Raw genomic sequence first — 26,695 nt, 5'->3', positions numbered from 1 at the left:
CAAAAGAAAGGCTAGAAATAAAATACACGGGAACAGAAATGAAGAATGCCTTTGATGGGTTCATTAGTAGACTGGACACAGCTGAAGAAAGAATCTCTGAGCTAGGGGATATATTGATAGAACAGCTTAAAACTAAAAAACTACAATGAGATATCAACTCATGCAGGTGAGAATGGCCATTATCAAAAAATCTAGAAACAATAAATGCTGGAATGGGTGTGGAGAAAAGGGAACCCTCCTGCACTGTTGGTGGGAATGTGAATTGATAAAGCCACTATGGAGAACAGTATGGAGGTTCCTTAGAAAACGAAAAACAGAACTACCATATGACCCAGCAATCCCACTACTAGGCATATACCCTGAGAAAACTGTAATTCAAAAAGAGACATGTACCACAGTGTTCACTGCAGCTCTATTTACAATAGCCGGGACATGGAACCAACCTAACTGGCCAACGACAGATGAATGGATAAAGAAGATGTGGCACATATATACAATGGAATATTACTCAGCCATAAAAAGAAACGAAATTTACTTGTAGTGAGGTGGATGGACCTAGAGTCTGTCATACAGAGTGAAGTAAGTCAGAAAAAGACAAACAAATACTGTATGCTAACACATATATATGGAATGTAAAAAAAAATGGTACCGATGAACCTAGTTGCAGGGCAGGAATAAAGAGGTAGACATAGAGAATGGACTTGAGGATATGGGGTGGGAGGGGGAAGCTGGGGTAAAGTGAGAGTAGCATCGACATATATATACTACCAAATGTAAAATAGTTGGCTGGTGGGAAGCAGCAGCATAGCACAGGGAGATTGGCTCAGTGCTTTGCGATGACCTAGAGGGGTGGGATAGGGAGGATGGGAGGGAGGCTCAAGAGGGAGGGGATAGGGGGACATGTGTATGCATACGGCTGATTCACTTCGTTGTGCAACTGAAACTAACACAGTATTGTGAAGCAATTATACTCCAATAAAGATCTATTTAAAAAAAAGCAAAGAAAACAAAGGGAAAAAGCAGGACAGTATATCCAAGGACTGTGGAACAATTACAAAATGGGGAACATGTGCATAGTGGGAATACCAGAAGAGGAAGGAAGAAAGAAAGGAACAGAAGAAGTATTTGAAGCAATAATAACTGAGAATTTCCCTAAATTAATGGCAGACACCAACCACAGAGCCAGGAAGCTCAGGGAACACTCAATAGAACAGATGCAAAACAAAACAGAACAAACAAACAAAGAAGTTCTACACCTAGACATATATAGTCTTCCAACTACAGAAAATCAAACATAAATTAAAAATTCTGAAAGAAGCCAAAGGAGAAAAAGAATACCTATAGAAGAACAAGATAAGAATTACACCCGACTTCTCCTCAGAAACCATGCAAGTTAGAAGACGTGCAAGTAAGTGGAGTGAAATATTTTCAAAGCTGAAAGAAAAACAAACAAAACCAACAACAACAAAAACAAAGAATTCTGCGCCCGTAACATTATCCTTTAACAGTGAAGGAGAAATACTTTCCCACACAAACAAAAATTAAGGAAATTTGTTGCCAGTAGACCTGTCTTACAAGAAATGTTAAGAAGGTCTTTACAGAGAAAGAAAATAATATATATCAGAAATTCAGCTCCACATAAAGAAAAACATCTAAGAAGGAATAAGTGAAGGTAAAATAAAAACTTATTTTTCTTAATTGAACTAATAGATAACAGTTTGTTCAAAATAATAATACCAACAATGTATTGGATCATGTATGCTTACATATATATCATATATATGAATCTATGTCCTTATGTACGTTTATATATAAGTGAAATGTACGACAGCAATGATGCAATGGATGGGAGGGAGGAATCAGTACCATTTGATTAGAAGGTACTCATTCTAGCTGTGAAGTGCTACAGTGTTATTTGAAAGTGAACTTGGATTAGCTGTAAATGTACACTGCAAACTGTAGGGATCCACTAAACAAAATAAAATGCCCCCCATCAGCTCAGCTTTCCGATTTGGACTCCAAACCCGTTTTAAAGGAAGGGTCCGTGCCTCGTGCAACTCCATGTACCTGCACACTCAGAGCTCAGGTGAATCTTGATGTTCTGACTACTGTTTTGTTTGATCTCTTCCATGGGTCCCCTCTGTTACTGCAGACTATCCACTGAATGAGAGAAAGCAGGAAATGATAAAAGAATCGAATCCAACAATTTCCAAACTTGAGTGTACCGCAGCATCGGCTGGAGGGCCGGCTGAAATGTACATACTGAGTCTCTGATTCAGTAAGTCTGGCCTGGTCCTGAGAATCTGCATTTCTAACACGTTCCCAGGTGCTGCTGGTCCATCTACCACACTTTGAAAACCCTCGGTCTAATCTCATCCCACTTCCAATCAGGCAACAATGATCTGTACGACTTGATTCCAGACACACTGGTTGCCAAGTACCAGACATTGAGCTCCCGCGACTCTATATACTGTTTACAAAGGTGTGAGACAACTTTGAATTAGGACGTGTCACACCGTAACTCAAACTCTCAAACTGTGAAAAATAATTTTGAAAATGAGAAAAAAGTAGATCTGGGTCCTTCCTCCCTCATGGCACTGATGGGCTGGAGCTGGTCCACCTTCCTTTGGATCTGTTGTTATCTTGGCTTCATATGGGAATGACCTGAGCAGCTTTAAGAGCCTGCAATGCCCAGGCTGCATCTCAGCCCAATTATGTCAAATGTCTGGGGTGGCACCTACATCTTCTGTAAAATGGCAGGTGGAGAAATCTCCTTCCTATAGCCACTGTAAGGAATAATGAACATTTAAAACTGTAACATAAGAAATCTTTCTAAAAATACAAGAAGATTTGAATCTATATTAAAGGAGCCTACAAGAAACCTATTAAACTTAACCAAGAATAATCAACTCCAAGATATGTCCTAGTCACAAACAGCCTGAGGGGATTTCAACTGTGATTGCACTGAATCTAGAGATGAATTTGAGAATTGCCGTGTGAACAATATTGAGAATTTCAATTCATGAGCATGTGTATGTATTTACATCTTTAATTACTTTCTGCAATGTTTTGTAGTTTTCAGTGGACGGTTCTTACACTTATTCTGTTAAACTTATTCCTGTATTTTTTGTTTCTTTTTATACTATTGTGAATTGAATTGCTACCTTCCTAAGCTTTCTTAGTAACTGTAGACATCTGGTAGATTCCTTAGGATTTTTTTACATACAAAATTATGTCATCTGAAAATAATGATAGTTTTATTTCTTTACAATCTGTATGGCTTTAATTTATTTTTCTCGCCTTTTTGCACTGATTAATCCTCCAGTACGTTGCTCAGTAGAAGTGGTGAGAGTGAATAGCCTTATTTCTGATCTTAAGGGAAATGATTTGGTTTTTCATCATTAAAAATCATGTTAGTTGTAACATGGATGGGCTTAGAGATTATCATACAAAATTAAGTCAGAAAGAGAAAGACAAACACATGACATCACTTATATGTGGAATCTAAAATACGATACAAATGAATTTATCTACGAAACAGAAACAGACTCACAGACATAGAGAACAGACTTGTGGTTGCCAAGGGGAGGGGAAGTGGGGGAGGGATGGATTGGGAGTTTGGGATTAGCAGATGCAAGGTAGTATATACAGAATGGATAAACAACAGGTCCTACTGTATAGCACAGGGTACTATATTCAATACCCTGTAATAAACCATAATAGAAAAGAATATGAAAAAGAATGTAAATATGTGTATAATTGAATCACTTTCTTGTGCAGCAGAAATTAACACAACATTGTAAATCAGCTATACTTCAATTTAAAAAAATCACCTTAGGTTTCATAGATACTCTTTGTCAGTTTGAAGAATTCCCTTCCTGAATTTGTTGAGAATTTTTTCTCTTATAATAAATGGGTGATGAATGTTTTCAAGTGCTTCTTCTGCATGTATTGAGATGATCATGTGTTTTTTGTCTTTTATTCTAGCAATATGGTATATTACATTAGGTGATTTTCAAATGTTAAAACAACCTTGAATTCCTGATATAAATTTGTTTACTCACGATGTATAGTCTTTTTTTTACTGATGGATTTTATCTGCTAATTTTGTTAAGACCTTTGTGTCTCTGTTCATGAGGGATACTGGTCTACAGTTTTCTTTTCTTCTAATTCTTTTGGTTTTAGTATCATAATGTTCGCATCATAAAATGATTTGAGAAGTGTTCCCTCCTCTTTTTTTCTGAAAAAGTCTATGCAGGATAAGGATTCTTCCTTAATAAAGGAAAAAAAAATGTTTGATAGAATTCAACAGGAAAGCCTAGACTTTGGGCCTAGACTTTTATTTGTGAAACGGTTTGTTTATTCGTCCGTTTCTTTAATTTCTAGTACAATGTCTTCATTTTATATGGGTCAATTCAGATTCCCTATTTTTTCTTGAGATCTGTTTGGTAATTCCTGTCTTTCTAGGAATTTGTTCATTTTGTCTAAACTGACTGATTTGCTAGCATCAAGTATTTCATAATATTTCCTTATCGTCCTATTAATTTCTGTAGGGTTGAGAGTAATGTCCTCACTTCATTCATGATTTTGGAGATTTCTATTTTTCTCCTTTTTCCTGGGAAGAGAAGGGATGGTCTAAAACTGTAATAACCCAGGTGAGAGAAGTGCTTCTGAAGTCAGCCAATGGAGGGGAAATGGCGACAGACATGTGGACATGAGAAAGATTTCAGGACAAGAAGAATCAGACCTCAGTGAGGGAAGGGTCAAGGGTGTTTCCCAAACTACTGGGTTGCCCCCCCAGGATAATGTTGATGCCGTTTTCACAAATCTTTGGACCCTAAGAGAGGAAGTCAATCTGACGGCACAGATCAGTTGGTTTTACACCTAAAATGCAAATGCCTTATCTGAGAGAGGCAACCAGTTTGCACAAAACTGCAGGTTAAACCACGAGCTTTCTTTCAGGGAGCAAGTGACGACGGCAACGTAACAGGTTAGTCTGGAGGACACCACGAACGGGAGCAGACCTGCAGGATACCTGTAGGAATCAGGATGTTTGTCTGCTCCCAGGAGCCTTTCCTCTCCTTCAGGGCTGACACTCCATTTGTGGCATTTTATATATTGCTCCCTTATCAGACAGTTCATTATAGTCTTCATAGAAGGGCACAAAATACAGTATGTGAGACCAAGTCACACCTAGAGAAAGAGCACCATGGAGGGTATCACTGTGTTCACCATGCTTTTAATTTTCTAAAATTCTGATGCTTTGATAGGTGGGACCTTGCTGATCCAGCAAGGGCTGCCATCACCCCCATCCTCCAACCCAGGGTGGTAGATTCCCAGAGAAAGCAAACAACTGGCCTTCAAGCTTGCACTGCCTGTGCCAACCAACCAATCCACAGCCCACACGCCCACCACTTTTTTTTTTTTTTTAATGAGGCTCTCACACTCCAGGCCACTATCTACCTGTCCTAATCATCCTAAGGGAGGAACCAGAAGACCAGGGACAGCTCCTGCACTCCAGAGCCCACTGAAATGCCTCAAACCAGCCAATCCTAACCCTGGTTACCCAGCCTCGCCCCTTCTTTCCCCCAAAACCACAATAAAGGCTCTTGCACACATTTCCCCCACTTCCCTCTGCCTCCTGACCTACTCCTCCCACACTTTCTTCTCTCTCTGTGGATCTCCACAGCATGGTACGCCCCCTCCTTTTGGCATCTGTGAGTAACCAATTATGTGTTCAATGGCCATCATCTGATCTGTTGGCCTTGTCATACCTAAATAAAAATAAAACCTATATTTTAAAGGAATCAATGAGTAATTTCTCCTGCACTGTGAGAATAAATTAGGTCTATAAGTGCCCGAGGCACTGAGGAATATGCCTGTACATATTCAGGGCAGTTTTTTTTTCGCCATTACTGACTCCCCATCATGGCTGCATCACAGAGCTTTTAAATAAAATGTTCTCCACAAAAGTAGAGTGAAAATGACCCTTAGAAAATGTTTGGGGCCTAATACTGGTAAATTTTACTTCTGGCGAATCCCAGAGGCTATTAGGAGATTGACTACAAAACAAAGCTACCCTATTGCCGTATTTACTGGATTCAGTCTCAGCCTTTTCTCTTGCTGGGGCAGAAAGCGTGGGCGGGGCAGGACCAAGAGTGCGGGAGCTGATGTGCCCCAGTCATGGTGTTGATCCCCTGCCGAATCCGGGTATTATGTAACATGTTCAGTGAGGTCACATCACACAGCACACCAGGTTACCGGTGTGTGTTTGAGGGCACGTGGCAGACGAAGGGGAGGGACTTCAAATGATGCAGGTGATCTTATCTGATCCAGTCAATGAACATGAATGTCCCAATAGGAGAATGAGATGGGAGTGTTTCTCTGCTATAGCCACCATCATTTATATTTCCTACATGCCTCTCACAATCCATGTCTCTCACATGCTAAGTGAAACGTACCTGAAAATGACAGTAGATGTTTATCACAACAGGGTGCATCTCATTTACCTGTCTGCTGATCAAGCAAAGGAGCACTGACTAGGTGTGATGCTGCCAGAAAAAACGAGCTACGAGTAACTTATTTTGAGGTAGCACATTATGAGCAATTGTTTTCAGAAGTCAAGGGTGATTTTGACTCTCCTGGATGTTCACCATTCAACGGACTTTAGAACCTAAACTTCACGCCAGGTCAGACTTTGCTGTATTTGGCACTCACGAGGGGCCAGCGAGGAGGCTCGGCCATACGGAACACAAAGGAGTGTGTGGGCCGTGTGCCCTCTAAGCTGACTGACTCACTCTGGCAAGGGCACGAACAGGTCCAACAAAAATGGTCCAAATCTAGAGTAAACGTCAAATGAGAGGAATACCCAATATATGTTATCTCAGTGGAATCCTGATAAACAGATTGAGTTTCCACAAGAGGAGAGGAGAATAAAGGGAACCCTGGGTTTGTGAAATTTAAGGGAAGAGAGAAAGAATATCTGAGAAATATATTTGTCTGTCCACTCTATGTGAGCATGTAAACTAGTAAAAGAATAGAGAAATTCAGCAGCTTCCATGATCACCGCAAGTGTGCAGATACAATGAGCCTGCAGTACCACTTCTGGGCACACTAGAGATACACTCCTACATATGCATGAAAGATCACATGCGTTTCCCCCGCAGCTTTGCAAAAATGAGAACACAGCCCAATTACCTACCGGCAGGTGAATGGAGAAACAGACATACAGTGGGGAGTAGTGTTTAAGGGCAATGAATTTGAACTCCTTGGAACAACTGGCTAGATCTCAATAAACATGGTTGAGGGAAAAAAGAAAATTATGGAATTATACACACTGTATGATGCTATTAATGTGAACTAAAATGAACCTAGAATAAGACCATGTATTATTAAATTAACAGTATGCAACAAAACCCAAACAGTGGTTACTTCTGGGGAAGGTAAGAGGAAATCAGGATTGGCAAGGATAATTTTTAAAACTTTAATTTTATCTGTAAACACCCCTTCTCTTTTGGAGTATTTCCTATATCACTTTTGTAATTTGCTACATCACTTTTACAATTTTAAAAATTATATAAACATAGTAATTACATACAGACATGTATTTTAAAAACCTGGAAGTAGTATGACAATGACCAACAAAGATTAACTCCAAATACAACTATGAATGCCATCTTGTGTCTTGTACTTTTCAGATTTCTTCTCCATCAATCTACCCTCCCCTAATCAAAAAAATATAATTAAAATTTGAAAGCATGAAGTAAAGCTGGAGGCCAGCAGAGAGGATGATTTGATGGGAACCCCATGGGGAGGAAACCAGAAGATGGGGGTCAAAAAGATAAATTGGTACTTGGTTCCCGAAGTCTTTAAATGTGAGGTTAAGAAGGTTACACTTCATCCTTTGCCCACTGGGAAGCATTACTCGCTTCTGAGCTGGAGAACGTCATGATCAAAAAATAAATCAATAACCGTTCTTCGCCCCTACCTCTCAAAGGGTATCTATTCAGCATCAACTCCGACTTGATAGAACTCCGAGGCGTTCAGATGCTGCGCAGGAGCTCTAAAGATACGTTCTCTTTTCTCCAAGGGGGTTACTGTTTAAGGAAGGATTTAGACTCTTAAGACTTTAAAAAACACTTTAAGAACTGCCCCTTCCGCTCCTGGCTCACCCTTATTCTGTAGCCTGAACGATCCTAAAAGACACTTGAAGATGATGTAGTTTTTTCAACTACAAGTAGTTGAAGGCATGTAGTGGGCATGTTCAGCCATCAGCAGGGAAAAACACCATCACTTTTCTTTTCTTTTCTTTCAGGTCCCCCAGGTCCTGCCTTTTAAAGCAGAAGTGAGCAGTAAACTCTGCCGTGAAAGTAACAAAACAATTACTAAGAGGATGATCAGAAAAAAAAAAAAAAATCAGCTAACCTCGTTCCTGAAAGCCCAGGATGTTGCTGCCAACTTAACTGACACTGAACAGTAGAAAACTGTTACACACAGACCCAGTTAGACTTCCAGGTTTCACCATGTGTCAAGTGCACAAGATTTAGCCCCAAAGTACACTACAGAAAGAAAGAAGCAAACAGTTCATAGGAAAGCATGAAACATGAAACATTATCAACCAGAAGGAAGGGTCTGCTAATGGTCTCCTTGTCTTTCAGACTTAAAATAGCTCCATCCTTAACTGTCTTCTCTATGCATCTTCCAAACTTTGCTCAAAATGGCCAAAGAGAGAATGGCAAGAAAACAGCCCGGAGAAATAAGACTAAGACAAAATTAAAAGGAAGTGATAAGAACCAGAGAATGAAGGACACCGTCACGCAGTCAAGCACCCGCTAGCTACCTGCCTGACCACGCACTAGGGCGCTTCATAACTGATGCTTTCAACCTGCACACCCGTTACTGTGCATCCCTTCTTCCATCTGCTGTAAGCCAGGCACTCTTCTGTGCTCTGGGCGTCAGTGGTGAAGCGAACAAAATCCCTGCCTTGGGCTTCCCTGCTGGCGCAGTGGCTGAGAGTCCGCCTGCCGATGCAGGGGACACGGGTTCGTGCCCCGGTCCGGGAAGATCCCACATGCCGCGGAGCGGCTGGGCCCGTGAGCCATGGCCGCTGAGCCTGTGCGTCCGGAGCCTGTGCTCCGCAACGGGAGAGGCCACAACAGTGAGAGGCCCGCGTACCGCAAAAAAAAAAAAAAAAAAAAAAAAAATCCCTGCCTTCATGGAGCTTACTTTCCAGTGGGGGGAAGAGCTCATGCAGAGGTGAGGAGACCACATCCTGAGTGTAAGTAACTTGCCTAAGGTCCTGGTCCTGGGCCATACTCCCTCTTTGAGATATTCTCCTATCGTCTTAAGGGACCACGATAAAGTCACTTCACAGAGGCCATTTTAGTAGACTTACACTCACGGTGGGCCTCCATCTTACAGAAAGGAAATTTGTTGGAAGAGCCAGCAGGCAACTTATTTTCTGAACCTGAGTGAAATACAAAATACTGTCACTAGAGGGCAAGTGGATATATGCTTTTTTAAAAAGGAAAAGACAACACTACATTCTTGTAAACAGAAGGCCCTTGAATGGGCCCATATTTACTACATGATTCTCATTTTCACTAAAATTATATGCAGAACTGTGACTGACAAGTGTTATCCTAACACATCTCTTACCAAGCATTAGACAAAGTTGAGATGTCAAATTACAATGTGAAGGGCTTCCTTGGTGGCGCAGTGGTTAAGAATCCACCTGCCAATGCAGGGGACACGGGTTCGAGTCCTGGTCTGGGAAGATCCCACATGCCACGAAGCAACTAAGTCCGTGAGCCACAACTACTGAGCCCACGTGCCACAACTACTGAGCCTGCGCGCCTAGAGCCCGTGCTCCGCAACAAGAGAAGTCACCGCAATGAGAAGCCCGTGCACCACAACAAAGAGCAGCCCCCGCTCACCGCAACCAGAGAAAGCCTGCGTGCAGCAACGAAGACCCAACGCAGCCAATCAATCAATCAATCAATTTATTTAAAAAAATTAGTGTGAAGCCTCTTTCCGTCAAAACCACAGGTGCACGGGCTCCTCACACTTGATTTTAATAATAAAGATGATAATGCATTACGCTTAAGGGAAACTGGATTTTTGCCGTCCTCCTCCCTGCCTGCCTGAGGAATGCCCACTTTGCTTTCCGGTTCAGCTCACCTCCCTTCCCAGCCTTCCCTGTCTCCCCTTTCCCGGGGGGTCTTGCTGTTTCTCGCAGGCTGTGTGTGTGCTATGGGCAGCTGTCACTCACAGCACACACACGGCTTGAATAATAACCTCTAGAGACTGAGCATCTACCTGGCCCAGGCACTTCTCACTGGTCACTCTGAATCTTCACCATCACCGTGAGGGGAGAAAGTTAGGCCTTCCCCACTTGATGCATGGAGTAAACTGAAGCCCAGAGTGGCGGGGCGGCTGCAGCCCTGTACCTGAACTGCTAGCACGGTCACCTGTTAGCGGATGTTTTTACGAGTGTACGCAACTCCAGGGCAGGGATCATCAACGCACCCTTAGGGGTGTAGTATTCTGTCCGCCATATGTCACATGCTCTATAAATATGAGTGAACAAGTGCTCTGAGAACTCTCACAATATCTCCTTTTCAGGGCTGTGGTCACTATAAAATGACATGTGAGAAACGCCTGGTTGCATGGCTGGCAGAGAATAGATGCTTAAAAAATTCTAATAACTATTATTAGCATGTCGTTGGTCTTATGATAGCATGTTGGTCAGCTGTTAGCCTAACTTCAAATTCAAATTCTTCTCTATGGGCCCGCAAGATCTGGTCTCTGCCTATATCTCCAAACCTGTCTTTATTCCAACTCCCAAGCCACACCAGTCACCTTTCTACTCCTCAAATATGCTGGCTGGTCCCTGCCTCAGAGTCTAATACTTGCTATGCCTTTGGTCTGGACCACTATTTTCTAGCTCGCCATGGCTACTACTTCTCATTATTTAAGTCTCATTTCAGCTGTAACCTCCTCAGAAAAACCTTCCCTGGTTACCCTGGAGTCTCAACCCCTTGCTTTCCTCCTAAGTCCAGTCTGAGATTCTTTCATCCATCTGTTGACTTGTTTTTCTTTCTCTCTTCTTCAACTAGAAGTTTTATAAGGGCTGGTTCCCTGCCTGCTTGTGTGCATCATTAATTCAGTGCAATGCTTTACACACAGTAGGCCATCACTAAATGTTTTTTGATTGGAAGGATGGATATATAGACACAAGAACAAATAATTACCGTATGTGCAAACTTGAAGCCTGGAAAACAAAAGGGAGCCTGAGAAAAGAATGGGCAGTGTTCCAGGTTAAATTGTGTTCCCCCAAATGGTATGTTGAAGTCCTAACGCTAGCACCTGTGAATGTGACCTTTGCAGGTGTAATCACGTTAACATGAGATCATTAGAATGGGCCCTAATCCAATATGACCGCTATCTTCATAGGGAGAAGAAAATCTGGACACACACACACACACACACACACACACACACACACACACACAGAGAGAGAGAGAGAGAGAGAGAGAGAGAGAGAAGAGAATGCCAGGTGAAGACACAGGCACAGAGGGGAGACAGATGTAAAAAAAGAAGCAGAGACTGGAGTGACGCTGCCACAAACCCAGGAGCTTCCCGAAGTCTAGTCCTTCCCTAGAGCCTTCACCCAGAGCATGACCCTGGCTAACATTGTGATTCTGGACCTGTAGTCTCCACTGCTGTGAGATAATGCATTTGTTTTTTGCTTTAAGACACCCTTTTTGTGGTACTTTGTTTCTGTAGCCCTAGGAAACTAACACAGGTGGCCAGAATGTTGTAAGGAGATACATACAAGTTTGGAATCAACCATAGGGCTTGGAGCCCCAGCTGTGATAATGCAAGATGCCTGTCTTCTGCCCTTGTCTATACAGGGTAACACTCCCTCTCAGAAAAAGAAACATTTGTTTCCCTGCTCCAAAAGTCCAACTAAACAAGCAACAGAGCTCTCAAAGTCAGGATAATACTGGCCTTTCCTTCCACTGCCATGCCAACCTCTGCTGACCTCCATCCTCGGGGCTGGGTGTGGTGGAGACTCAGGCTGACTCCCATCCCAGTCTGCAGCCCGGGGCTGGCTCTCCAGGCCTCCCAGTGCTCCAGCCAACATTGCCAAGGCTGTGCGTGATACCCCTAGTGCCACCTCAGGCCTTGGCAGGTCCTGGTCCAGGGAGAGCTAAGAGCTCCCGTTCAACACTTAAAATACTTAGCACCAAAGCCCACTCTTTCACCAAAGCTCAGGTCCCATCCCCAGAAGCTAAGCCTGCTACTCTACGAAGTAGATTCAGTCACTAGACCCTTAACTTACTCTTTAGTTCCTATTCGCCAAATTGTGAATTTATCTGGAATCCACTGTACCACATACCCCTCTGAGCGGAGCTGAGAGAGTCACGTGCTAAAGTCAGACCACCATTCAAACCCAAGCTCGGCCCAGTTAACTTCCTTGGGCCACACATGTTCTCATCTGTAAATGGACACAGAATGGCGATGAGAGAGCAAATAGCACTGACTCGTAACCAAGACCTGACATTGGTCTTGGCTGTACTCTTTCCCATCTTCCTAATGATGCTGAAATGTCAGCCTGCGAGCTCAGAAATATTTACTTTCAGGTTCCATTTAAGCAGACATCAAGGGCTAGGGCTGCGTATTAGCGTAGCTCAGCTTTGGATGAATACAGTACAAGTCATCCTCCGACATGGAGATGAAAAGAGGATCCCAAGGGACTTGCCACTCAAGAACTGCTCTCAACTTCCTCTCATTCAAATATGAAACTGTAATAGGGAGGAACAAAACTAACTCCATATTAGATATATTTCTTTCACTTTTGTGCTCTGTTGCCTGTGCTTAGTCGTGCTGGCTGGCTCTGACCCTTTTGGAAAAGAATGTTGCCCATAGACTGAAATATACAGGACAGCCCATTCTCAAGGCTCTGACCCTTATGAGTCCATTCAAATAAACAGTTGGCTGCAGAACAGAGAATAACATTTGTCTTGTTGGAAGTTTACAGGAACATCATGACCTGTGCGGATAACTGCAAGAACAAGGGATTCCGACACCAAGAAGTTCACAACTAACCATGCCCCGCCCTCACCTTGCCTTTAACCCTTTGAGGAATTCAGGGTTTGGGGGGCACGAGTCACCCATCTCCTGGCATGGCCCTGCAATAAACCTTTCTCTGCTCCAAACTCCAACATTTCAGTCTGTTTGGCCTTACTGTGTATCAGGCACATGAACTTGTGTTTGGTAACAAAATTTGCACTCCACACACCACCATGATCCTTGACATGGGAAAAAGAACAAAGCCGTCAAATCTGAAAGTTTGAAAATATATGTCAACCTTCCCAATGCAATGTACCGTCTTGGGAAGAGGATGCACGTGGGTTTTGGAGGCAGAAGATCCAGTGTTATTTTTGGACCAGGTCTGTAAGAGTGAACAGCAAGCAATGGTAACAAGAGCAGGCAGCATTCACTGGGCCAGTCCCTATACCCAGCACCTTCTACAGATTAGCTCTTTGACTCTTCATAAGAAGTCCATGAGATTGGTACTATTTTGTCCCCATTGTACAGATGAGGAAAGTGAGGTACACAGTACATGATTCCAGGGTCCTTGCTCTTCACCACCTCCAACACTGCTTCCCTAAGGACGACGACACGGTTTGGGGCACCCACCCCGTTCCATGCTAGGTGCTTTCCAAGCTTACCTGCCTGAGGCAAACTATGAGAAGATACCACCAACCTATCTGACAAGTGTGAGGTCATGCTCAAAAGTATACGTTTTAAAGCATTTTGCAAGCCATCAACTTTTTTTTAACAAACCATATACTATAATTAAACCATATAAAATAATTAAAAATATTAAAAAGAATTACTGGTGTCCCCAGCGGAAAACACTGCAATTTTTTTTTTTTTTTTTTTTGGCGGTACGCGGGCCTCTCACTGTTGTGGCCTCTCCCATTGCAGAGCACAGGCTCTGGATGCACAGGCTCAGCAGCCACGGCTCACGGGCCTAGCCGCCTGGCGGCATGTGGGATCTTCCCGGACCGGGGCACGAACCCATGTCCCCTGCATCGGCAGGCGGACTCTCAACCACTGCGCCACCAGGAAAGCCCAACACTGCAATATTTTGAGTGTATCTTTCAGTTATCTGCTTCTAGTATTCCACTGCCCTTGAGCTACATCACCACTCTAAGTTATGTACAACTGATACTACTGCTCAACAAATTGTATCCACAGACTTGCAAATACATTCTGTGGGAGAGGGCCAGTTGACCTCACCCCTTTTCCCATGGAAAACAAGAGTTTGGGGTCCATGTGCACACTCATTTCAACCTTCCTTTACTCCACATAAACTGTACTTCTGAAACTTCTCCTTTGAGCCTGTGATAACAACTGTCTGGCTCACTCATTAATAAGTTAGGTAAAATTTTTAACATGTGCTTATTTTATACCTGTAGGGGAGCCACGATTTTGCATTTTTAGATATGAAAATGATCCTTTAATACTGTTTTTTGTTCTTATGAAAGAATAAAGAATCTCATTTGTTTTGGCTTACTAATTCTGCATGTCCATGCGTCACCAATGGCTCATGAAGATACTCACTTCCCTTTGCACTCTGTTCAACTACCTTTATCTTCGCGGATGGTAACTGGTAGAATGCACACCTTGATTTACTTTCATACGCAGGTGACGTGCATTGTAAAGTATCACAGAGCTGTTGCATCCTGGGTTAAAGAAAAAAAGTAGGGTAATCTGCGGAGATTTGAAGATTTCTGTGAGAATGCAGAAACATATTAACTGTAAGCTGGCTTTGTCCTACAAATCGAAGCAAAAAGAAACTCAGTGTAACTGTCAGGACAGATGCCACAGAAGAGGATTCAGAGCTGGCATCTAAATGAATTGGTAGAGACTAGTGGGAGAAAACACCAAAATCTAAGAGAACAAAGACTCCACTTCCACATAGGATATGGTCAGATGAGATACTGAAAACAAATCCTCTAATACAACACAGCTTGAAATAGGAGAATGTGATAAGTGAAATGGATGACTCCATGCCATGAGCAGAGAGCTGATAAAACCCGGAGAGAGAAGGGCAACATTCTGAAGAGACACTCCACAAAAAATATCATCCTGGAAATGAAAAAAGGAATTGAAAGCGAGAGTAGTAATAATCTGGTGCAGCAAGACAGAACAAACAGGTGGCAGAGAGAAGATGCCCTTGGCTGAAAAAAAAATACAACCCAAGGAAATGGTTGTAGTATGATCCATTTCACTTGCAAGAAATATTCAAGCCCAAAGCTATTTTTGGAAGGCTTTGGAGAAGACATATGATTTATCTCTCTGAATTCTTTTTGCAATGGGAGGACTAAGAAAGGTGCGAAAAGTAGGCATGTTAGCAGGCGAACATATATTGTGGACCCTTCAACAAGATAATTAGCAAGATAAAAGTCAATGTCCAGAGAGATGTGAGAAGATGGCAGAAGACACGGAGATCACCTTCCTCCCCACAGATACACCAGAAATACATCTACATATGGAACAACTCCTACAGAACACCTACTGAACGCTGGCAGAAGACCTCAGACCTCCCAAAAGGCAAGAAACTCCCCACGTACCTGGGTAGGGCAAAAGAAAAAACAGAGACAAAAGGATAGGGATGGGACTTGCACCAGTGGGAGGGAGCCATGAAGGAGGAAAGGTTTCCACACACTAGAAGCCCCTTCGCCGGCGGCGACTGCGGGTGGTGGAGGGGGGAATCTTCGGAGCCGCGGAGGAGAGCGCAGCAACAGGGGTGCGGAGGGCAAAGCGGGGAGATTCCCACACAGAGGATTGGTGCCGACTGGCACTCACCAGCCCGAGAGGCTTGTCTGCTCACCCGCCGGGGCGGGCGGGGCCTGGGAGCTGAGGCTCGGGCTTCGGTCGGAGCGCAGGGAGAGGACTGGGGTTGAAAACAGCCTGCAGGGGGTTAGTGCGCCACGGCTGGCTGGGAGGGAGTCCGGGAAAAGTCTGGAGCTGCCGAAGAGGCAAGAGACTTCTTCTTCCCTCTTTGTTTCCTGGTGCGCGAGGAGAGGGGATTAAGAGCACTGCTTAAAGGAGCTCCAGAGACGGGCGCGAGCCACGGCTAAAAGCGCGGACCCAAGAGACGGGCATGAGACGCTAAGGCCGCTGCTGCCGCCACCAAGAAGCCTGTGTGCGAGCACAGGTCACTATCCACACACCCCTTCCGGGGAGCCTGTGCAGCCCGCCACTGCCAGGGTCCCGGGATCCAGGGACAACTTCCCTGGGAGAACGCACGGCGCACCTCAGGCTGGTGCAACGTCACATCAGTCTCTGCCGCCGCAGGCTCGCCCCGCATCCATGCCCCTCCCTGCCCGCCCCCGGCCTGAGTGACCCAGAGCCCCCGAATCAGCGGCTCCTTTAACCCCGTCCTGTCTGAGCGAAGAACAGACGCCCTCCAGTGACCTACACGCAGAGGCAGGTCCAAATCCAAAGCTGAACCCCGGGAGCTGGGCGAACAAAGAAGAGAAAGGGAAATCCCTCCCAGCAGCCTCAGGAGCAGCGGATTAAATCTCCACAATCAACTTGATGTACCTGCATCTGTGGAGTACATGAATAGACAACGAATCATCCCAAATTGAGGAGGTGGACTTCGGGAACAAGATATATTATTTTTTCCCTTTTCCTCTTTTTGTGAGCGTGTATGCTTCTGTGTGAGATTTTGTCTGTATAGCTTTGCTTTCACCATTTGTCCTACGGTTCTGTCTGTCCGTCTTTTTTTTTTTTTTTTTTTACTTAAAAAATTTTTTTTCTTAATAATTATTTTTTATTTTAATAACCTTATTTTATCTTACTTTATTTTATCCTCTTTCTTCCTCCCTCCCTTCCTTCCTTCCTTCCTTCCCTTCTTTTCTCCTTTTTATTCTGAGACGTGTGGATGAAAGGCTCCTGGTGCTCCAGCCAGGAGTCAGTGCTGTGACTCTGAGGTGGAAGAGCCAACTTCAGGACACTGGTCCACAAGAGACCTCCCAGCTCCATGTAATATCAAACGGCGAAAAACTCCCAGAGATCTCCATCTCAACACCAACACCCAGCTTCACTCAACGACCAGCAAGCTACAGTGCTGGACACCCTATGCCAAACAACTAGCAAGACAGGAACACAACCCCACCCATTAGCAGAGGGGCTGCCTAAAATCATAATAAGGCCACAGACACCCCAAAACACACCACCACACGTGGACCTGCCCACCAGAGAGACAAGATCCAGCCTCATCCACCAGAACATAGGCACTAGTCCCCTCCACCAGGAAGCCTACACAACCCACTGAACCAACCTTAGCCACTGGGAACACAAACCAAAAACAATGGGAACTATGAACGTGCAGCCTGTGAAAAGGAGACCCCAAACACAGGAAGATGAAGCAAAATGAAAAGAAAGAAACACACACAGCAGATAAAGGAGCAAGGTAAAAACCCACCAGACCTAACAAATGAAGAGGAAATAGGCAGACTACCTGAAAAAGAATACAGAATAATGATAGTAAAGATGATCCAAAATCTTGGAAATAGAATATAGAAAATGCAAGAAACATTTAACAAGGAGCTAGAAGAACTAAAGAGGAAACAAGCAATGATGAACAACAAAATAAATGAAATTAAAAATACTCTAGAAGGGATCAATAGCAGAATAACTGAGGCAGAAGAACGGATAAGTGACCTGGAAGACAAAATAGTGGAAATAACTACTGCAGAGCACAATAAAGAAAAAAGAATGAAAAGAACTGAGGACAGTCTCAGAGACCTCTGGGACAACATTAAACACACCAACATTCAAAATATAGGGGTCCCAGAAGAAGAAGAGAAAAAGAAAGGGACTGAGAAAATATGTGAAGAGATTATAGTTGAAAACTTCCCTAATATGGGAAAAGAAATAGTTAATCAGGTCCAGGAAGCACAGAGTGTCCCCTACAGGATAAATCGAAGGAGAAACACGCCAAGACACATATTAATCAAACTATAAAAATTAAATACAAAGAAAACATATTAAAAGCAGCAAGGGAAAAACAACAAATAACACACAAGGGAATCCCCATAGGTTAACAGCTGATCTTTCAGCAGAAACTCTGCAAGCCAGAAGGGACTGGCAGGACATATTTAAAGTGATGAAGGAGGAAAACCTACAACCAAGATAACCCAGCAAGGATCTCATTCACATTTGATGGAGAAATTAAAACCTTTACAGACAAGCAAAAGCTGAGAGAGTTCAGCACCACCAAAACAGCTTTACAACAAATGGTAAAGGAACTCATCTAGGCAAGAAACACAAGAGAAGGAAAAAACCTACAATAACAAACCGAAAACAATTAAGAAAATGGGAATAGGAACAAACATATCGATAATTACCTTAAATGTAAATGGACTAAACGCTCCCACCAAAAGACACAGACTGGCTGAATGGATACAAAAACAACACCCATATATATGCTGTCTACAAGAGACCCACTTCAGACCTAGGGACACATACAGACTGAAAGTGAGGGGATGGAAAAAGATATTCCATGCAAATGGAAATCAAAAGAAAGCTGGAGTAGCAATTCTCATATCAGACACAATAGACTTTAAAATAAAGACTATTACAGGAGACAAAGAAGGACACTCCATAATGATCAAGGGATCGATCCAAGAAGAAGATATAACAATTGTAAATATTTATGCACCCAACATAGGAGCAACTCAATACATAAGGCAAATACTAACAGCCATAAAAGGGGAAACTGACAGTAACACAATCATAGTAGGGGACTTTAACACCCCACTTTCACCAATGGACAGATCTTCCAAAATGAAAATAAATAAGGAAATACAAGCTTTAAATGATACATTAAACAAGATGGACTTAATTGACATTTATAGGACATTCCATCCAAAAACAACAGAATACACATTCTTCTCAAGTGCTCATGGAACATTCTCCAGGATAGATCATATCTTGGGTGACAAATCAAGCCTTGGTAAATTTAAGAAAATTGAAATCGTATCAAGTATCTTTTCCAACCACAACGCTATGAGACTAGATATCAATTACAGGAAAAGATCTGTAAAAATAAAAACACATGAGGGCTAAACAATACACTACTTAATAACCAAGTGATCACTGAAGAAATCAAAGAGGAAATCAAAAAATACCTAGAAACAAATGACAATGGAGACACGATGACCCAAAACCTATGGGATGCAGCAAAAGCAGTTCTAAGGGGGAAGTTTATAGCAATACAAGTCTACCTTATGAAACAGGAAAGATCTCGAATAAACAACCTAACCTTGCACCTAAAGCAATTAGAGAAAGAAGAACAAAAAAAACCCCAAAGTTAGCAGAAGGAAAGAAATCATAAAAATCAGATCAGAAATAAATGAAAAAGAAATAAAGGAAATGATAGCAAAGATCAATAAAACTAAAAGCTGGTTCTTTGAGAAGATAAACAAAATTGATAAACCATTAGCCAGACTCATCAAGAAAAAAAGGGAGAAGAGTCAAATTAATAGAATTAGAAGTGAAAAAGGAGAAGTAACAACTGATACTGCAGATACACAAAGATCATGAGAGATTACTACAAGCAACTCTATGCCGATAAAACGGACAACCTGGAAGAAATAGACAAATTCTTAGAAATGGACAACCTGCTGAGACTGAACCAGGAAGAAATAGAAAATATGAACAGACCAATGACAAGCACTAAAATTGAAACTGTGATTAAAAACCTTCCAACAAACGAAAGCCCAGGACCACATGGCTTCACAGGTGGATTCTATCAAACATATAGAGAAGAGCTAACACCTATCCTTCTCAAACTCTTCCAAAATATAGCAGAGGGAGGAACACTCCCAAACTCATTCTACGAGGCCACCATTACCCTGATACCAAAACCAGACAAACATGTCACAAAGAAAGAAAACTAGAGACCAATATCACTGATGAACATAGATGCAAAAATCCTCAACAAAATACTAGCAAACAGAATCCAACAGCACATTAAAAGGATCATACACCATGATCAAGTGGGGTTTATCCCAGGAACGCAGGGATGCTTCAATATATGCAAATCAATCAATGTGATACACCATATTAACAAACTGAAGGAGAAAAACCATATGGTCATCTCAATAGATGCAGAGAAACCTTTTGACAAAATTCAACACCGATTTATGATAAAAACCTTGCAGAAAGTAGGTATAGAGGGAACTTTCCTCAACATAATAAAGGCCATATATGACAAACCCACAGCCAACATCATCCTCAGTGGTGAAACACTGAAAGCATTTCCACTAAGATCAGGAACAAGACAAGGTTGCCCACTCTCACCACTCTTATTCAACATAATTTTGGAAGTTTTAGCCACAGCAATCAGAGAAGAAAAGGAAATAAAAGGAATCCAAATCGGAAAAGAAGAAGTAAAGCTGTCACTGTTTGCAGATGACATGATACTATACATAGAGAATCCTAAAGATGCTACCAGAAAACTGCTAGAGCTAATCAATGAATCTGGTAAAGTAGCAGGATACAAAATTAATGCACAGAAACCTCTGGCATTCCTATACACTAAGGATGAAAAATCTGAAAGTGAAATCAAGAAAACACTCCCATTTACCATTGCAACAAAAGGAATAAAATATCTAGGAATAAACCTACCTAAGGAGACAAAAGACCTGTATGCAGAAAATTATAAGACACTGATGAAAGAAATTAAAGATGAAACAAATAGATGGAGAGGTATACCATGTTCTTGGATTTGAAGAGTCAACATTGTGAAAATTACTCTACCACCCAAAGCAATCTACAGATTCAATGCAATCCCTATCAAACTACCACTGGCATTTTTCACAGAACTAGAACAAAAAATTTCACAATTTGTATGGAAACACAAAAGACCCCGAATAGCCAAAGCAATCTTGAGAACGAAAAACGGAGCTGGAGGAATCAGGCTCCCTGACTTCAGACTATACTACAAAGCTACAGTAATCAAGACAGTATGGTAGTGGCACAAAAACAGAAAGATCAATGGAACAGGATAGAAAGCCCAGAGATAAACCCACGCACATATGGTCACCTTATTTTTGATAAAGGAGGCAGGAATGTACAGTGGAGAAAGGACAGCCTCTTCAATAAGTGGTGCTGGGAAAACTGGACAGGTACATGTAAAAGTATGAAATTAGAACACTCCCTAACACCATACACAAAAATAAACTCAAAATGGATTAAAAATCTAAATGTAAGGCCACACACTAACAAACCCTTAGAGGAAAACATAGGCAGAACACTCTGTGACATAAATCACAGCAAGATCCTTTTTGACCCACCTCCTAGAGAAATGGAAAGAACAGCAAAAATAAACAAATGGGACCTAATGAAACTTAAAAGCTTTTGCACAGCAAAGGAAACCATAAACAAGACGAACAGACAACCCGCAGAATGGGAGAAAATATTTGCGAATTAAACAACTGACAAAGGATTAATCTCCAAAATTTACAAGCAGCTCATGCAGCTCAATAACAAAAAAACAAACAACCCAATCCAAAAATGGGCAGAAGACATAAATAGACATTTCTCCAAAGAAGATACACAGATTGCCAACAAACAGATGAAAGAATGCTCAACATCATTAATCATTAGAGAAATGCAAATCAAAACTACAATGAGATATCATCTCACAACAGTCAGAATGGCCATCATCAAAAAATCTAGAAACAAGAAATGCTGGAGAGGGTGTGGAGAAAAGGGAACACTCTTGCACTGTTGGTGGGAATGTAAATTGATACAGCCACTATGGAGAAGAGTCTGGAGGTTCCTTAAAAAACTATAAATAGAACTACCATATGAGCCAGCAATCCCACTATTGGGCATATACCCTGAGAAAACCATAATTCAAAAAGAGTCATGTACCAAAATGTTCATTTCAGCTCTATTTACAATAGCCTGGAGATGGAAACAACCTAAGTGTTCATCATCGGATGAATGGATAAAGAAGATGTGGCACATATATACAATGGAATATTACTCAGCCATAAAAAGAAATGAAACTCAGTTATTTGTAGTGAGGTGGATGGACCTAGAGTCTGTCATACAGAGTGAAGTAAGTCAGAAAGAGAAAAACAAATACTGTATGCTAACACATATATATGGAATCTAAGAGAAAAAAAAAGGTCATGAAGAACCTAGGGGTAAGACGGGAATAAAGACAGAGACCTACTAGAGAATGGACTTGAGGACACAGGGAGGGGGAAGGGTAAGCTGTGACAAAGTGAGAGAGTGGCATGGACATATATACACTACCAAACATAAAACAGATAGCTAGTGGGAAGCAGCCACATAGCAGTGGGAGATCAGCTCGGTGGTTTGTGACCACCTAGAGAGGTGGGATAGGTAGGGTGGGAGGGAGGGAGATGCAAGAGGGAAGAGATATGGGAACACTTGTATATGTATAACTGATTCACTTTGTTATAAAGCAGAAACTAACACACCATTGTAAAGCAATTATACTCCAATAAAGATATTTAAAAAAAAAGAAAATGAACTGCAAAAAAAAAAAAAATCAATGTCATTTAACAAAAGGGTAGGAGAACAGTTCAAGGTAAACAGACTCACGACTGCACTAAAGCAGCGGTGTTCAAGCTTTCACAAGCATCAGAATCCCTACCGCAGATGCTCGTTCACATCTCCATAGTTTCTGATTCAGGACACTAGAAGTGGGATGTGAGAGTCTGCATTTCTAACAAGTTCGCAGGTGATGCTGATGCTGATGGTCTCAGGACCTACACTTAGAGAACGCTGGACTAAAAGGAGTAACGCCCAAAAACAATGTGTGAAATTTGATCCGATGCTGATTCTAAAACAAACTCTCAAAGATTTTACACGGACTGTTGGGGAAAATTGAAGGTAGACTGGAAATTAAATATTGTTATGGGATTTTTCATTTTCATGGGTTTCATAACGGTGTTGGGCTCTGGATAAGTTGGCCCTTATTCTGCATACTGAAAGAGGTAATAAGTACTTCCTAAATTTTTATTGGCAGGACTCATTTTTAACTTTTCTCTAGGACTCAACTGATGCCACACTATATTGTGATATACTTTAGGCTTTCTGTTATTTAACTTAGAGATGTTTGCTTTATATTCCCTCCAAAGATACTCAGTTTTTCAAATTTGAGATATGGCTCTCAAGTTCACTTTTTAATCATAAATAACTAACAGAGACATAATACTTCCTGACTTGAATATACCTTATCACCTACCAGAGGCCCTTGAGAAGAGAAACTCAATTATTTAACAACTAGCAATTTAACAATTGTAAAGATACAATTCTTTAACTCTTAAAACTGCAATTAATGCAGAAAACAAATCTATTCATATTTCAGTAGAAAGGTTTAAATGACATGATTTTTTTTTTTCCTCTGAAACCTCACGATTTTATTTCCCAATATTGCATCATTAATGGGAGCATAATGCTGCCTGGGCTTCCATAAATCCTGAAAGACATCAGTAACAAAAGCTGTCATATCCTGGAAACAACACACCCAAAATGAATCCTCCCAAAATGTGCCCATGAAAAGTCATGCTTTATTTTATTACTTGAGGACCCGAAAACCCATCCGATATTGATGTCAGCTCTGCTATTTTGTGGATCCCTGTCAAGTCCTATCAATTCCACTTTCATTTTTGATTTCCTCTGTCCCAGTCTAAGCATTTATTAGCTTTCATCATATTTTCTTCCACTGAACTGGGCTACCTGTCTCCAATCCCCACCCGATCCTTCAAATCCATCTATATACTACTTACTGCCAGAATGATACTTCTAAACCAGGGACAGGCAAACTAAGGCCTGTAGGCTTAACCCAAACTTCTGTTTTTTTTTTTTTTTAATAAAGTTTTATTGGAACACAGATCATCCATTCATTTCCATATTTTCAATGGCTGGTTGCATGCTATAATGGCAGACTTGAGTAGCAACAGAGACCATATGACCTACGAGCTTGAAAATCATGACTATTTCGGCCTTTAAAGAAATATTTGCAGACTCCTGCTTTCAACTCTTCTTATACAAAGTACGCTCCAGGGACCAGCAGCTGATATCAGCATCTTCTGAGAATCTGTTAGAATTGCAGATCGTCAGCCCCACCCCAGGAGTGCTGAATCGGACGACGCATTTGTATAAAAATCTTCAGTAGATTCACACGGACCATAGTGTAGCACAAACAATGTCCTAAAGCAGACATGTGCTTATAGCACTCCTCTGTTCAAATTTCCTGCTGAAACTTCCCTTAACTGTTATCAGCAAGAAGTGTGATACGCATGTGTGTGCAAACTAGCTGTATTTTACACCCTACAGGCAGACCCCAACACGTGAAGAACCTCACCAGAAAGTCACACCCCAGGGGCTGCCATGAAAAGTGCTTCAAATATCTTTATGTAAACTGGCAAGAAAGGGTTTGCTAAGTAGCACGGGGCTGACAGTAAGGACTTTTCTTAGTGAAATGAGCAGTGCCTGAACACATGGGGGGCCAGAAAAATTGAACCAGGACTTCCGCCCTCAGTGAACAATATTTAAGGCCTTGGCAAACCCAGTAGCTTTACACTTGGGAGCAGTATCCTAGGTTAGGATGACCTCTTTGGTCCTTGTATGATCAGGCCACCCAAGATGGCTGCTCTCTTGCTCTCTGTACATCCCTGGACGAGTGCCTGCTTCACCTACACCCTACTCATATGACTGACCTTCCTACACACTTGCCCCTGCCCCAGAGAATGACTGTTCTAATCTTTAGACCAGAACATCTCCACCATGATAGTTTATCAAAAGGGTGGTGAGGGGCATGCCCTTCTGCTAGTTTCCCTGGTAACTGATGAGCCAACCTGACATCAATTCCCCCCATAACTGGTAACCTCCCCCCACCCCTGGGAGCAAAGACTGCTACCCTGTCCTGCCCACCATCTGCCGTACCTGGTGGGGTGTTGCCCCAGGACCTTGCTTCAGACATGTAAGATCCCCCATCCATTAGACCATGGACATCTCTGTTGCTGACTCTGGGCTCTTTCTTCAGCCTTGAAGCTGGGCAGGTATAGGGCTTATAGGCTTGCGGGGTGCACACCAACAGTCCTGCAACCGTCCTGTTTCACAGAGAACTCCTGTCACCTAATCCCAGCACAAGGCCAGCTGACCCAGCCATGAGAATATCAGTGCATCTGCTTCGGAGTGCTTGGCCTAGTGGGTACTTCACTGAGTCTTCAGGAACTGCCTATTCCTTCTTACGTCTCTTTGCTGACATGATGTAAGTGGCAGACTCTCTCTGGGACTCCCTGTTACTAAACCTTGCTCTCTTACAGCAAGACTGTAGGGGAGGAGACTAGCTACCCTGCACTTAATTATTGGGGGCAATTTGACATTTACCAAGAGAAAATGACAACCAAGTAGTCCAAGTGGCTTAGGTAAGCTTGCTACAGGTTCCCGTGGGCTACTGTCCAGATGCCATAGCTGTAGCATGTCCCCATCCTGTTGTTAGATGATAAATTTCATAAAAGGTAGAATCAGGACTCTACCTTTTAATCAGATATAAAATGAAGACTTGTTAAGGATTTTATTTAATCCATGATTAATGAGGGTATTGGTAAGATATTACCACCAGTTTGAAGGAGAAGTCGAAGGGGTATACATTTACATAGAGTATAGAAATATGGAAATGAATTTTCAAAGAGATGCAAGGGGTGGGAAAAGCAGTCAATTGATCTCCCAATGGACAGAATTTATTTGCATGTATATAGATAAGAATTATTTTGCATTACTATTAGTTACAACTGCATGACTTGCAAAATAGCTCAAAGGAAATAAGAGGTTAGAATCATTTAACCCAGAAAGTTATAGGCATAGTTTTCCATTGGAGCCACCTCGCACTCTCTTCTGCTTCTCCCACATTTCATGTCCTGTGACTTGTGCATCTCCCCAGAGCGACATCAGGACCAAGCCATGGGTCCCCACTGCCCACAGGCTCCGCAGACCCCTATTCTCTCTCTTCTCTGGGGGCGTCTCTCCTCTGACCTGGGCATCATCTCCCTCGGTCACGCATCATCTTTTTAAGAACTTGGCCTTAAGGGATGAAAAAAGGCCCAAAGGGAAAAAATTGGCAGGTAACCTATGCTGTTGTTTCAGTAACACAACTTCTCCTGCAGCGGAAAGAACTGAACAAAAGGTCTGCAAAGAATGGGGTCTGCAGGGAGAGAAAACACAAAATAGCACGCCCAATAAATGATGTGGCCACACTGTGAGATGTCTGTGGAAGAAAAGCAACTGGGAGCAGGTTCTTAATAGAGTCCACCTCACATCTTTACCCCTTGGTGCCCTTAGTCCCTATTAACCAATATGATCAGAAGCCAAGAGGGGGCTTCCCTGGTGGCGCAGTGGTTGAGAGTCCGCCTGCCAATGCAGGGGACACGGGTTCGTGCCCCGGTCCGGGAAGATCCCACATGCCGCGGAGCGGCTGGGCCTGTGAGCCATGGCCGCTGAGCCTGCGCGTCCGGAGCCTGCGCTCCACAACGGGAGAGGCCACAATGGTGAGAGGCGGCGTACCGCCAAAAAAAAAAAAAAAAAAAAAGCCAAGAGGGATTTTAAGGATACTTAG

Source organism: Lagenorhynchus albirostris, chromosome 10, assembly GCF_949774975.1.
Source record: "Lagenorhynchus albirostris chromosome 10, mLagAlb1.1, whole genome shotgun sequence".
In the NCBI taxonomy this organism is placed as follows: Eukaryota; Metazoa; Chordata; class Mammalia; order Artiodactyla; family Delphinidae; genus Lagenorhynchus; species Lagenorhynchus albirostris.
This window is presented reverse-complemented; position numbering follows the sequence as displayed.